Consider the following 14,079-nt stretch of genomic DNA (forward strand, 5'->3'; position numbering starts at 1 on the left):
GTCAGTTTTACAGCCTGAGTCCCCTCGCACCGCCAAGAGACTGCCGTTTCTTGGTTGGCCATGCGACAAGCGGATTCAGTTAAAAACGTTAGGGAGATACACGTGTTTTGTGCGTATTAGGTCGCACAAGCACACATCTATGAAAAAGCAATGTAACGCCTTGTAAAAGACTCAATACAAAAGATACAATCAAGAAATCTTTTCCTGACGAAATGTCAGTTATTGATAAGATAAGACATAACATATTTAAACATTAAACGATATATAACAATTTCTGAACACAACTTATGACTAGAATTATCAGCATAAGTATAATGTGATTCCATAACGCCATAGTTTCATTACATGTCAAAGCATGCCTTATGCCACTGGTGTTGTTTATTTTCCGGAGGCAGAGCAAAGGATTAGAATAAAAATTATCAGGTGTAGAAATAAATAAACATCTTAATAAATAAATAAATAAGACATGCGATATCTCAAAAGCGCGGAAGGACTCGATAACAAATTAGAAACAACGTGGATAGTGTTATTGAGAGGCAAATGCAGCATACGACTAATAAAAGTTAATAAGGAAAATGCACAGATAGACTAGAGAGTTTTACCAATAGCGCAACCACGCGTCTTTTCTTACCCAAATTTCCTCACTCTGCTTGCGTTTTTATAGACCCCATTTTCGTTCCTTTGTATAACTTTTATTGCGATAGCAGTTATATGGACAATTCAACCGGATTTCTGCCGTCGCCGTGGCCGTGAGGTTCCGTATAAAGTCCAAGAGCGATAATATCGTCGCCGCGCACCGTATGCGCCGTGAAAGCGCGCGGGGGACGCGCGCAATCACGGAGAGCGAACGCACGGCGGAAAGCAAACGCGACCTTCGCCGCGCGAAAGGCCGTGGGGTTATGGGAGGGAGGGAAGCGGGGCGACGCTGTGCTGCGGCACGAAGGGCGTATCTTGCAACCGGGCGCAAGGGGAACTGGCCACTCAATCTCCCGCGCGAAAGCAAGCGGGAAGGCAGCATGGGAGGGAGGGGGGCAGCTTCTACTCTGCCAAGAACTGCGCTTGTACTTTGCCCGACTGTGGCGGTCGCCCGCACCGTCTCTTATCTCCACACGGCTCTGGCCTGTGCATGCGCTGTGCATTCGCCGCTCAGTTTCCGTTGAAGCGATAGACCGCACGAACCTTCGCCCGCTGCGGCGGCTGCGCTTGCTGCCAGCGTTTTGACAGTCGTTGTCTGCGGTCATTCAGTGTGATCTATTCATGTTTGCTTGTGCGCGCTGACACCACGCTTGTTAATTTAGTTAGTAAGCGAATGTGTCTTATGCAGCCGATAAAACAACTATGCCTACTCCGAATAGCTCTCTACTAATTTGCTATCGCAATTGATGCTTCGCCTTTCGGGAGAAACTGCGACATTTCTTTGTGTTGTTTTCTAAGCCAGGTGGTTTGCTTGGACCTATTAAAGACACTAGTTCGCTGTCTGATGCGATGATTTTACCATCATTGAAAAAGTGTTCGTTCTAGTTCGTTGTTTGATGCGATGATTTCACCATCATTGAAAAAGTGTTCGTTCGGGCACTTGATCTGTAAATGAAGTCGTCGGGAATCTTAATCAAATTGGTTTTGCGGCAGAGTTCTTTGTGGGCGTGAAAGAATTGCCAGATGGTTCAAACGGGCTTGTCCAGTCGTCGACCGCAAGTACATTTTCAGTCCCCGAAGGCCAGTAAAGGACCTCTCGGATGTGGTCGACGAGACCGGTATGGCCAACGCAATTTTTTAGCTTGGCCCTTTCCGGCAAAAGGTTTCGCAGGTGTTCGCCCTTGCTCCCCGTAAACATGTGCACGACGTCCCCAAATGTGTGCAATCATGCCGACCTTTACTGGCTTAAAATGTCGATCAGCATATCTGACTTCAAAATCAGGCGTCCTGGTTCAAGGTCGTCACCGTAGAACTATGTTATATATTGTCACGGGACTATTCCTCAAGAGGAGCGTCGACGAAGAAGACGTTTTTGATCTAGCGCGCTCTCGCCCATATGGTTCAGCGCTTCATCTCCTTGTAAATATATTGTAAATACGTTTTACTGTTGTGTCTGCCTCCCCGTAACATCTTGGTGGAAGTGCGGGGTATAACGCAAGACGGAGCTCCGCAGCGGCCGCCAAGTCGCCACGCTCGGCATGACTACTGGCGGTGAAACTGCGTCACCGGCGGCCGCCATGCCAGCCGTCATCCTGGCTCCACCCCTTGACCCTGGGACCTTTTCTGGCGCTGATGGCGAGGACGTCAACCAGTGGATTCGCCTCTATGAATGTGTCAGCGCACATTACAGGTGGGACCCGACCTTGATGCTGGCGAACGTCTTATTTTATCTGAAGGGAACTGCAAAGGCCTGGTTTGATAACAACGAAGAGGCCATCACGAGCTGGAGCTTATGTAAGACTCAACTTCGGGAGTTGTTTGGCCAACATGCAGGCTGCCAACGTGCCGCCAAAAAAGAACTTGCCTAGCGTGCGCAGACGTCTACCGAGTCGTACCTGACGTACATTCAGGATGTGCTGGCCCTTTGCCGGAAGGTTGACGCCAACATGACAGAAGCGGATAAGGTCGCGCATGTGTTGAAAGGGATCGCGGACGATGCGTTTCAGCTGCTTGTGTTTAAAAACTGTTCTACAGTCACCGAGATTCTCACTGAATGCCGACGCTTCGAAGAAGCTAAAAGCCGACGTATTGCCCACCACTTCGTCCGCCTCCCGAACACGGCAGCGACATCAACCTGTGAGGACGTTCGTATGACGACTCAGCCTTCCACGTCGGAGACTATCACCCAAATCGTTCGACGCGAAATCGAAGCCGCATCGCCTGCACATTTCCTGCGAGGGGCGCCCAGTGATACACAACTGACCATTTCACTGATCCAATCCGTTGTTCGTCAAGAACAGGCAAACGTGGGCCTTCAAAACATCTGCTCTGTCAACCGTCCTGACCTTTACCCTTCAGCCGGCTTCAACCCTATCCAACGCCACTGTCCTACTCCGAATTATCGTGATCCGAATGTGTGGAGGACACCAGACGATAAGCCAATTTGCTTCCGTTGTGGACGTGTTGGACACATTTCCCGGTACTGCCGAAGTCCTTGGCCCTCGCCTACTCGACCAAGCTTTTCCAGCTTCCGCTATCCGCCCCGAAGTCAACCCCAGGTACCATCCCAAACTGAACCAGAAACATTTGCTGAGAACACTAGGAACGCCGCCCAGTACAGCCGCTCGCCCTCACCACGACGCCGACCTTCTTGTTCACCTCCACCACGCCGTTCCCCGTCCCCGTCCTACGCCCGGCGTTTTCCTTCGGAAAACTGACGGCTGCAGCTCCTGGAGGTGACGCTGCTGTAACGACCTGCCCTCAAATTCCCCTGTTGACGCTCCCTACCAATCAGAACCTGATCGACGTTGAAGTGGATGGCCTACCTGTTAAAGCTTTGATTGACACCGGCGCCCATATTTCTGTTATGAGCTCTCACCTCCGTCAGCAGTTGAAGAAAGTTATGACCCCTGCCCCATTACCTGTTGTACGTGTGGCCGACGGTGGTACGTCTCCCGTAGCAGGCCTCTGTACCGCACGTGTCAGTGTTGCCGGCCGTCAAACTTCTGTTTTGTTCACCGTCCTCGCCCGCTGTTCCAATGATGTCATCCTTGGTCTTGACTTTTCCTTCCTTCCCTATGGCAAGCTGCTCAATGTGGGACTTGTGCTGCCACATATCAGGTGGATACCTTTTGTTTAACGAAGACAGCACTGTGTCAAGTACTTCATAGAACCTCTGGCGGTACATGTCACTCGCTGATAGAAACACGTGAGCTGAGGAACCTTCTTGATAGCGGCGTGGAGTCTTCTTTCGCCTAGCGGCTAGAACCCACGGGTCCTCAACTTCTACTTTTCCTGCCTCTGCCCTACATACGTGGGTCACGCGTTTTAGTTTGGAGTTAATCTGCGCCGAGTTGAAGCTTGGGCCATCCGAGATGGCTAGTCCCTTCGCGAGCGCGGTCTCCCCGCGCGCCTAGTGTTATGTTTCCGCTGGTGCTTATACGGTGAAAAATACGCTTCCTTTTCAGCGTCAGACGGGTTCTGGCGAAGTACCGATAATCGAGGGGCCCACTATTCGTTTTGTCGTTGATGCTCATGCTGTGTTTGTAGCCGGTGCACATTGCGACGTCCGCAGCCGCGGTAGAAGCGACCTCGACGCCAGTTTTCTATTTCTCATTTTAGTGCGACAGCAAGTGTATCGACACCCAGGTAAATTTTTGCTGTCGTCGTCGCCGTGATATTCCATATAAAGTCCAACAGTCATATGAGTGAGCGACCCATACACTACGGGTGCGAGAAAAAGCCCGTAACGCTGAGCCGTAACACTTGACGGACATTATCTTCCAACGCGCTCAATATTCGGGTTAGTTGGAGGTCACGTGATCAAATGCGCGCATGGGAAGGAGAGCACGCATGTTCTGATCTAGCCCTGTCGCAGCTGCAAATTACTGTGCGGTTGATGCTTACGTGGCGCGCGTGCCGTATCCAATTGTTGGTAATTATTGGGGGGTGCAATGATCAAGGGCGAGCAGGGATAGCTGCTAACTTCATGAGCGCTGTCTTCCTTCTTAGGCTGTTTTCCCGCGCCCCAAGTGTTGCAGATCACATAGCCAAAGTTAAGAGACAGGGATAATTGGAGATCGCTGACAGAAGCCGTCCTGCAGTGGACACAAAGATATGCAGATGATGATGATGAATCTAATTTTCGAGTCGCTGTGAATCGCATAGCTGTACGAACCAACCGTTCGCCCCCGCTGCCGGCGTTCATCATAATGCCAGCGTTGTGATAGCGACTGCTCGTGGTCATCCAGCGGGATATTTACAGGTTTACATGGTCCGTGCATTGCACGATGTTAGTTCTTTTAATTAGTGAGTAAATGTTACTACAATTCATATAGGCGATATAACCAACGTACAGATCGACTCGTGTGAGGGCCGCACTTTTTTGCCGCAATTCTGACGAGGCTTACAAGGGACCGGGCCATTTTATCTATTTTTTCCAACTACGAGTATTAAATCCGCCGTAAACCTCCGCGATCGCCTCCTCTCGCCATATATAGTCGTGTACAACTTTAGAAGGCAGCGGCATTTGCCCCTCAAAGAAGGATGCACACGAGCATCCACCAATGGGCGTGCACTCTAGACTGACGTCATGAGCCTGACTGCCGGTGACCCCGCCGATGGAGGACATGGCAGCCCGCGCTTCGAGTTGGGCCGAGTCGCGTCAGCGGGACTATTTCTTTAGTCGCGGTGGAAATCGGCTGCTGCGCTTCAGTGGTCAGAGCGGGGCCCCTCTCCTGTCTTCTTAAGTTATAAGCGACTTTCTTTTGCGACGCGCGAAAGTACGCTGTGCGGGAAAATTCGCAGTGGAGCGCCACTGGAATCGCGCTGAACGCGATTGCTTCTCGGTGGGATTTAAAAAAATATTTGCTTTCAAGTTGGGGGTCCGGCTCTTACACAGATTTATACCGGAAGAATCTTTTTCGTGTAATTGTCTTATGCTTCACTATCATTAAGTACTGCTTCGCCTTTCCGGCAAAACTGCAGCCTCTTTTTTTTTTAACACGAAAGTGTTTTATGCCGGGGTCCACCAAGACTTCACTGACGTATTTCCGTCACGGAAATACGTCATAGAACATAATACAAAGAAAGAAACCAGAAGAAAAAGTTCCACAAACATGCAAAATTTGGAAATCGAACCCACGACCTCTCGGTCCGCGACGACAGATCGCCGAGCGTTTAACCCATTGCGCCACAAACGCATTTGCAGAGAGCTACACAGACGCGCCTTATATATCTAACACTCCTCCGTGTACCCGCGCTCTTGCTCGGGGCGGTGCCGCCGCCTACGAGCAGAAAAGAGAAGTACTGCATTATGACACTAACGCGCACCGACAGTGAACGCTTCAAGTCTCAGCACTACGACGCCTCGATGCCAGCATTCGAAGGGACGCTGGCATCAAGAAGCACTACTAACGCCACCTAGGTGGCGTTCACCGTACTCAGCACAGCGGAGCGTGGCCTCCGCAATTAGCTCTGAAAATGTTTCTGAAGTTGATCGCGGAGGCTGCAATTACGACGCGCTGTACGCGCTGATTTGACTCGGTGACGATTCAGTTACGTGCTTTGTCTTGCGCGTTGTATTAGTGTGTCAGTTACGTGCTTCGTCTTTCGCGTTGTGCTAGCGTGTGCAGCGTAGTGCAGCTTCCATATGCACGACGGTTGCTCATGGTCATCGACGTTGGTAGTCGTGATAGAGGAGACGTGCCACCAGGCTTCAGCGTGGGTGCATCAACGCCTAAGGGCGCTTTAGCCACAAAACACCAATAGACATTATATATCAATGTGCAATAAACATTACACTACTTCTGTGAAGACACGTTTCACTTTCGTGTTCTATACCGATTCCTATATAAGAGGGATCAACCACATTTTTTCTGAGTCCTAGTAGAAGCTGTGCTGCGCATGACTGCTATTGACACTTATTTAGAATGGATCCGGCTTGGCCTCACTTCGGTTACTAAGTTAATTACATATATTTATGGCCTCTGCATGCACGTTGCGATGTTTCAATCCCCCATAAATGTTGTAAATTGTTATGTTTTTTTTTTCATGAGTCGCTAGCATTACCTACTGGAAAGAGAAGCAATGCTGAGACACATATACTTCACGTGTATTTCACACACAGTTGATAAACGACTCTGCCGAAGGGGTCACTGAAGTCTGCACGCCTTTTCCACTATCAAAAAAGTGTGCAAAGCAATTTGTAGCGAGTTGAACATACAGCAACATATTGATTCGCTAGACATAGGCTATCCATATCATAAGAAATAATTGTTAGTTGGCTACCTCTTTCTCTTTCAAAATATCATAAATTTTTTGCCTGTGTACACATTGAAATATAATGTATTTGTGCATGGTGTTCACACTGGAAACTGAAATAACACGTTGAAGTGAAAAAAAAAACGGATGAGGGAGCCGCCGTTGGTGCTTCTAATGAGCTTGTTTTCCTATTGCCAGGATTTTCAGAAATAGAGCGAAATTATGAATAACAGCCGTGCACATCCGCGTTAACAATGCTGTAATTAGCTTTTCGCCACAATACCATTTTAAGGGAAAATGTAGAAGCAACTCACAAAAAACCATAAACGGTTTGGGTTACAGGACTCTGCTACTGACATTTTAGAAGCGGGGGGGGGGGGGGCAGAGCCCCTCCTCCCCCCCCCCCCCTCGGAAGACCCTGGAGGCGGCTCGAGCCCCGGAGCTCCCCCGTAGTCGGCGCCTATGACCGCGGCCCCAAGAGCTAGGGGGCCCCAACGCTTGCGTCCCCCTAATCTAAAACTCACTAATGTTTCTTTTCACCATGCATTCCTGCGCTTGCCTTTTCCCATTTCTGTTTCCTGCAGGCTCGGTTTTGAGCCAGAATTCTTTGGCACTTGCAGAAAACAGAAGACGAGCATCACACTGCGTAGATAACGAGCGTTTTCCCGCAAAGATATGTCTCGGTAGGAAGTGTGCTTCTTTGCAGCAGGCTTTAGGCGGCATCCACCACAAAGAACTGTTAAGGAAACGTCCTTGATCAGGATTTCGGCCTCGTAGCGAGTTGTGAGGACTTGTTTCGACTTCTCCCTTCATCTCAGGTACACCGTGGCTACCACTTATTGTCGTTCAGGCAAAGGCTTCACGAACAATACCGTTTTCTCAATGAAAAGTGTGGCGAAGTTGTTCGCTTCGGCTCCACAATAAGCGTAAGCTACTGATTCTACTGGCAGAGATGGAACTTTCATCCAAGCGACCGGAATAGACAGGTAGCAGAACGGGTGGCCAATTTCACTAGTAGTTTGCAGGCGCTGAGCTCCATCATTTTGCGCGCTTGCTGCTTCAGAGTTACAGCGCGGAGTGCACTCTTCAGGTACAGCAGTATTCTGGTGGTCACCACATCCTTCGAGGCTCTCCGATACGGCACTCTCAACGGCTGAGCACAGCTCAGAGGCATCTGACTCGGCACGCCTGCGCCGCTTTGCTGGAAGCTCTAGATCCTGTTCGCATAGATTTCAAGTTTTTTCTTTTTGCTGGCACTTTAGGTACAAGGTGCTTAGAATACTCTGGAAATATCGTGGGTATGGCGTCGGGTTTCAGGCGCCGTTTATCGCGGGGAATCTCGTGGACAACGCCGTTCACAGTGATAGAGAACGCGCGCTCGATTCAACTGCTTTCGAGATGTTTTTCACAAACCACAGCAACTGGCGTCAGCCTTCTGTCCGTTCTCCTGATTCTTGCCCATTCTGCTAGCTGCGTGGCATCAGATGGTGCAGTGAACAAGGATACACGATCTTTGTTCGAGCGGTAACAACTTCTACAGAACGGCACAAATCAGGTTCTTTTTTGCACTGTCGCTTTGGCTTCGACATTTCTTTCGCCGCCACCACATAGTTCTCGTAAAGACAGGCACAGGAGCACAACAGCCACGCACTCACTCTTTGACAATACCAAGAACAAACGCGCGATTCTGTAATAACACTGAAAACGCAAACATAGAAATCGACGCAACCGCTGTGAAACTGCTGTGCGAAGCAGACGACACGCGTAGTCTGTACCCACCTGTATGCTGCGACCCCTGTCGGCCACCGTGGCCATTCATTGCAGACAGTGCCACGCTCCTGCATTGAAAAGAGTGGGTGGTTGGCACACTGGCCAATAGATGGATGCCAAGTGAAAAGTCGGCGGTGATTAAAGAAACGTGCGACGTAACTACACAATATGTACACTTTCCGGAAAGCTAGTAGCAACACCCGTATCCACACGTCACGAACCTATGTATGCTGTTCCCATCCCGCTACCATCTCCCCGCACTACACAGCCATGTGGAGTTCGTGGAGGCGAGTGGGATAGCAGCATACCGCTGAGCGTACCTGCCCTTGCCGGTCCCTGCCGCCTCTGCTGCCTACCCATGTGCGGACGAGCCCCCTGAACTATCTGTTTTCTCTTTTTCTTTACCTCCTACTCCCCATCTCCCCTACGACGCTGCGCCGTGCTCCCTGATCGGCTGCAGAATTAAGCGTCTCTTCCTTATGTATAATAAACACCAGTAGTACCAGTAGTAACCTATCTACGGGCTTCATAATCGCGTTATGCTGTTTGGAAGTTGAACTATATAATCAGGTCCGTCGAAATTTCGATAGCAAATTAGTATAGAGTAATACGGAGTAAGGATAGTAGTTTTATCAGCTGTATAAACTTGGACATCAACGCGCAGAACTGTTGTCGACGCCGTCGGCGTTTTGCACGTGTTCGCACCGAACGCGCGCGGCGTTGGTGACTGTTGCCGGTGCCTCTGGGGGCGGCTCGGAGGTTTTTGACGAGATCAGAACGTGACACTAGTCGAGCAGCTTCGGAAGTTTTTACCACCTTTTCGCCTGGCAATGTTTTATTGCGACACCAATTATATGGACACTCCAAGCAGATTTCTGCCGTCGCCGTGAGGTTCAGTGTAGACGAGAAAACGATCGCCTGAAGGCGCTGCTGCGCCTCCTGACAGCGCCCCCAATGTAGAAATTTCAAGCAGCGCGGTCGCTCCGCGGTGCAGTCTCCGCTTTGTTTACATTGTTTCGCCCGCGCTTTCCTTCGCTGCTCGTGCTCACGGCGCTCCGTTTTCGACGGCGGCAGATCGCCTGCTTGCTGAACAGCGATGCAAAAACTGCAGTGGGATTTCAAGACGGTTGCCGACGCCAACAGTTCTTTATTGCGATAGCACTTATATGGACATTCAAAAGCAGATTTCTGCCGTCGGCGTCGCCGTCGCCGTCGCTGTGAGGTTCCGTATGACGTCATTTGAAGATGAAATCGTCGCCGATAGATAAGTGGTTCTTGAGGGAAAGGGAAAGGTTGGCGCTATCTTCTGCAGCCCCCGAGGGAGCACGGCTCAGCGCCAAATGATGATGATAAGTGGTTCTTGAGGGAAAGGGAAAGGTTGGCGCTATCTTCTGCAGCCCTTGAGGGAGCACGGCTCAGGTAAGGTAAGGTAAGTGGTTCTTGAGGGAAAGGGAAAGGTTGACGCTATCTTCTGCAGCCCTTGAGGGAGCACGGCTCAGCGCCAACGGGGAGGGGTAAGTGGGAGCGCCCGAACGCTGTATGTGCGAGTGAAAGGGCGCGAGGGGTGCGTCTTTCACGGGGAGTGAACGCACGGCGGAGAACAAACGCGCGTTCTGCGCCGTGCTCGCTTAAGGATGATAAGTGGTTCTTGAGGGAAAGGGAAAGGTTGGCGCTATCTTCTGCAGCCCTTGAGGGAGCACGGCTCAGCGCCAACTTAAGGGCTGCAGAAGTAGGCGTCTCTTTTCTCCTTTACAATCACCATATATGTAGAGGAAACGCTCCTTCTTCAGACGCGCGAGAGGCCGTGGGGGAGGGGGAGGGAAGGGAGGCGACGTTTAGCTGCGGCACCAAGTGCCTATTTATATCAGAGGCTCCGGCAACAGTCACCAACGCCGCACGCATTTTGTGCGAACGCGGGCAAAACGCCGACGGCGTCGACAACAGTTCTGCGTGTTGCCGGTGCTGCTGCATGTCCAAGTTTGTACAGTTGATAAAGCTACTATCATTACTCCGTATAGCTCTCTAGAAATTTGCTATCGCAATTGATGCTTCGCCTTTCAGGTGAAACTGCGACAACTTTTTCAACACCACACACGTGTGGAAGCAGACGCTCCCATTTCTTGAGGTTGCCGCCACGAAAAAAGTTGTCGCAGTTTCACCTGAAAGGCGAAGCATCAATTGCGATAGCAAATTTCTAGAGAGCTATACGGAGTAATGATAGTAGCTTTATCAACTGTACAAACTTGGACATGCAGCAGCACCGGCAACACGCAGAACTGTTGTCGACGCCGTCGGCGTTTTGCCCGCGTTCGCACAAAATGCGTGCGGCGTTGGTGACTGTTGCCGGAGCCTCTGATATAAATAGGCACTTGGTGCCGCAGCTAAACGTCCCCTCCCTTCCCTCCCCCTCCCCCCCCCCACGGCCTTTCGTGCGTCAGAAGAAGGCGCGTTTGCTCTACATATATGGTGATTGTAAAGGAGGAAAGAGACGCCTACTTCTGCAGCCCTTAAGGGAGCACGGCACAGAACGCTCGTTTGTTCTCCGCCGTGCGTTCACTCCCCGTGAAAGCGCGCGTCCCTCGCGCCCTTTCACTCGCACATACAGCGTTCAGCGGCGCGCGGCGACGATTTCATCTCCATTGACGTCATACGGAACCTCACGGCAACGGCGACGCCGACGGCAGAAATCTGCTTTGGAGTGTCCATATAATTGCTATCGCAATAAAATTGTGGGCGGTGATGTGACAGTGAAAGCCAAGTGCGTGTCGGAGGTGTCCAACAAGATTGTATACCACATCGAGTTAGAGGTACACACCGAGTTGTCATTTAGTCACTTTTATTTCTCTATGGTGCAGTCACAAAGCGATCATGCATGCTTGCAGAGATGTGCAGAGACGGTGACGATTGCGGTTGGTTTCGTTGGTCGCTGGGCGCGCACACACGGCTGCAGTGGCGTAGCCAGAAATTTTGTTCAGGGGGGGGCTCAGCTTGCAGCGCGGCCTCCTCCTTATGAATTTGTCGAGGGATCAAATGCATTAGTAATAACTGCATTGCCAATTTCATTGTATATTAGATGCTGCAAACGAATTATTGAACGCTATCCACTGTCCATTAAATATGTATGTTTTCATAACAGAATATAGCCGTATGTCCCAAAAATTCTGGCAGCAATAACTGATATCAATGCTTCCGTTTTTTTTGTCTAATTAATAAGTAAAGAAAACATCACATGAACTTTAGAACTATTGACTCTTTTCGCGGAGCAGTTTGTTTTAGAGAAACGAGATGGCGCTCACGGCGGCGCGCCATACCTCTCCTCAGCGACCGCGCACGATTACGAAACCATTACCGATTCTACCTTGCTTCTGTGCGATCAGCTGTCAGAAATGCAACTGAGTTTTCGCTAACACACTGTGCTCCAATCATGCTAGATTGAATCATGTGGATTGAAGACGTGTGCAGTAGGTGGCTGCAAAAATAGTGACTGACATGTTAAGGAATAGAATGAATCTGTGTGGCCAAGTTCGCGGACCGCTGCTGAAACTGTCCGAACGTGTTACCGGCACTTCGTGATGTGCGGCTTTCCTCGAGGATACAGAAATTTGCTCATCCGCCAGCCTTATATCGCTAACCTTCAAAGACAAGGCTTCATCCCCAGAACGTAGGCAACAGTGAGTGGTACGTTAAACAATGACAAAGGGAGTAGCGCCGCTTCCTGTCATAGTAAGTTTCGCGCACGTTATCTATACACATCTGTCCAAATGGCAGGAAAACTTACGACCACTCTATCGCCGACGTATCAAGAATAAGTGAATGGACGCACACTTGAATATATGCGCACTGTATACACACAATAAATGACGGACTACACCTATGGCGCACCAATGGTCGAAGCTGAATGTTTCGTGACGGTCCACAAGAGTAAGCAAGTTACTAGCTGTAATATATGCTTGCTACAAGGTATTACAATGTACAAAACAGCTACGTTTCAAGCCTTGTGCGCAGCAAGAACAAATCTATCGGATTCGGAACTGAGCACACCCGCGAGCGATTAGGCAGAAAATAATCAGATAGTGGCCACACCGAGTAACTTCGCCGAGTCAGAAACTGACAAGCCACTGCTTCAAAATATTTGCTGAATAAAGAACAAAGAGCAAAACACACTAATCCTGACTGAATTCATAATCGCAAAGCTTGGAATGCATATTTAGCCCCACTTTTAGAAGAAGCACCATATAAACTGCCTGCGCCGTTTGGACATAGCTCAATCAGCTCCGAAAGCGCTTTTGCATGTTCTCTGAAGCTGTGATCAAAGCTTCGTGTCGTCCACCTAGTCACCGTCTACGATATCTCCGAAAACAGAGGTTTTCTAAGCCGCACCAGCGTCATACACTTCCATTGTAAACAAGGAGGCAACGGAGGCAGTTGAGGCAAGCAATGAACGCGTCACCACGTAATCAAATATGGCAGCGCCCACGGGATTGCCGCGAAAAGGGTCAATATCAGTTCGAAACCAGCAAAGCAAAGCATGCAGCTTATATGAAAAACGTAAAGGCCATGAAATGAATAAGTTGAGGACAAATATTTTGATGAATCTTTGTCATTCAAGAACCTTGTTTACATTTTTCTACATATGCAACGGCCAGGAAGAAACCTCAATGACGCTATCCCTCGTTGCAATCGATTAAGCAGGAGCAGCTGTAATTCGTCGTGTATTGTAATTACACCGAGATAATACTCGCAGCAGTGAGTACAAATAAAAAGTGGGAGTTCTGCAAAGTATATATTAGAAATGCGAAGATAGAATGGAATATACGAATGCGAAGATACAACTCGCTAAAGGGCAAAGAAAAGAGTCGCTGGAAACAAAGTTCACTGCTTGTATACACAAAACCTCGCAACAAGATATTTAAAAATACGTATCGGTCTCCAATAAATCTACGTATTTAAGCAAACGTCAGTGTATATAATGCGTCAAATACGACAAATAAACGTGTTGCTCAGTCACAGATAGTAAACTTTGAGCACAGAAAGACAGATGATCCTGGCATGAAATCGTGATATGTATTTAGGCCATGCAGCGGTCGCTACAGTGCCATGTGGGTAGAATAATAGAGGAATAATGCATAAATCAGTACGAAAATGTGTAATTTACCTGCCTGCACAACGCCAACAATTATTCTGCACCCAAAATTAAAGGAGGGTATTCCTTCGTTTCAAAAAAAGAAATAAAATCAGGTCGCTGAAAATGAAAGAAAAGGACAAACGAAGGCCACAGATGGTTCGGTAAGTTGAACTACCCAATATCCGAGTGTTTTTGGCGAACGCCGCGTGGGCCGGGCTTTCAATGAGCAAGGTCGGTCAAAATTGTTTATTGGTATCCTCGTAATTTTTGTATTCGCGTGATAATTG

General features: G+C 49.3%; 1 pseudogene; it reads right to left on the minus strand.

The window, feature by feature from the left end:
* The window catches only part of LOC125944876 (uncharacterized), a 39,429-nt pseudogene extending 30,943 nt beyond the window's left edge, over positions 1 to 8,486 (minus strand).
* Positions 8,487 to 14,079: the final 5,593 nt, after the last annotated feature.

The sequence above is a fragment of the Dermacentor silvarum genome, chromosome 4 (genome assembly GCF_013339745.2).
Source record: "Dermacentor silvarum isolate Dsil-2018 chromosome 4, BIME_Dsil_1.4, whole genome shotgun sequence".
NCBI lineage: Eukaryota > Metazoa > Arthropoda > Arachnida > Ixodida > Ixodidae > Dermacentor > Dermacentor silvarum.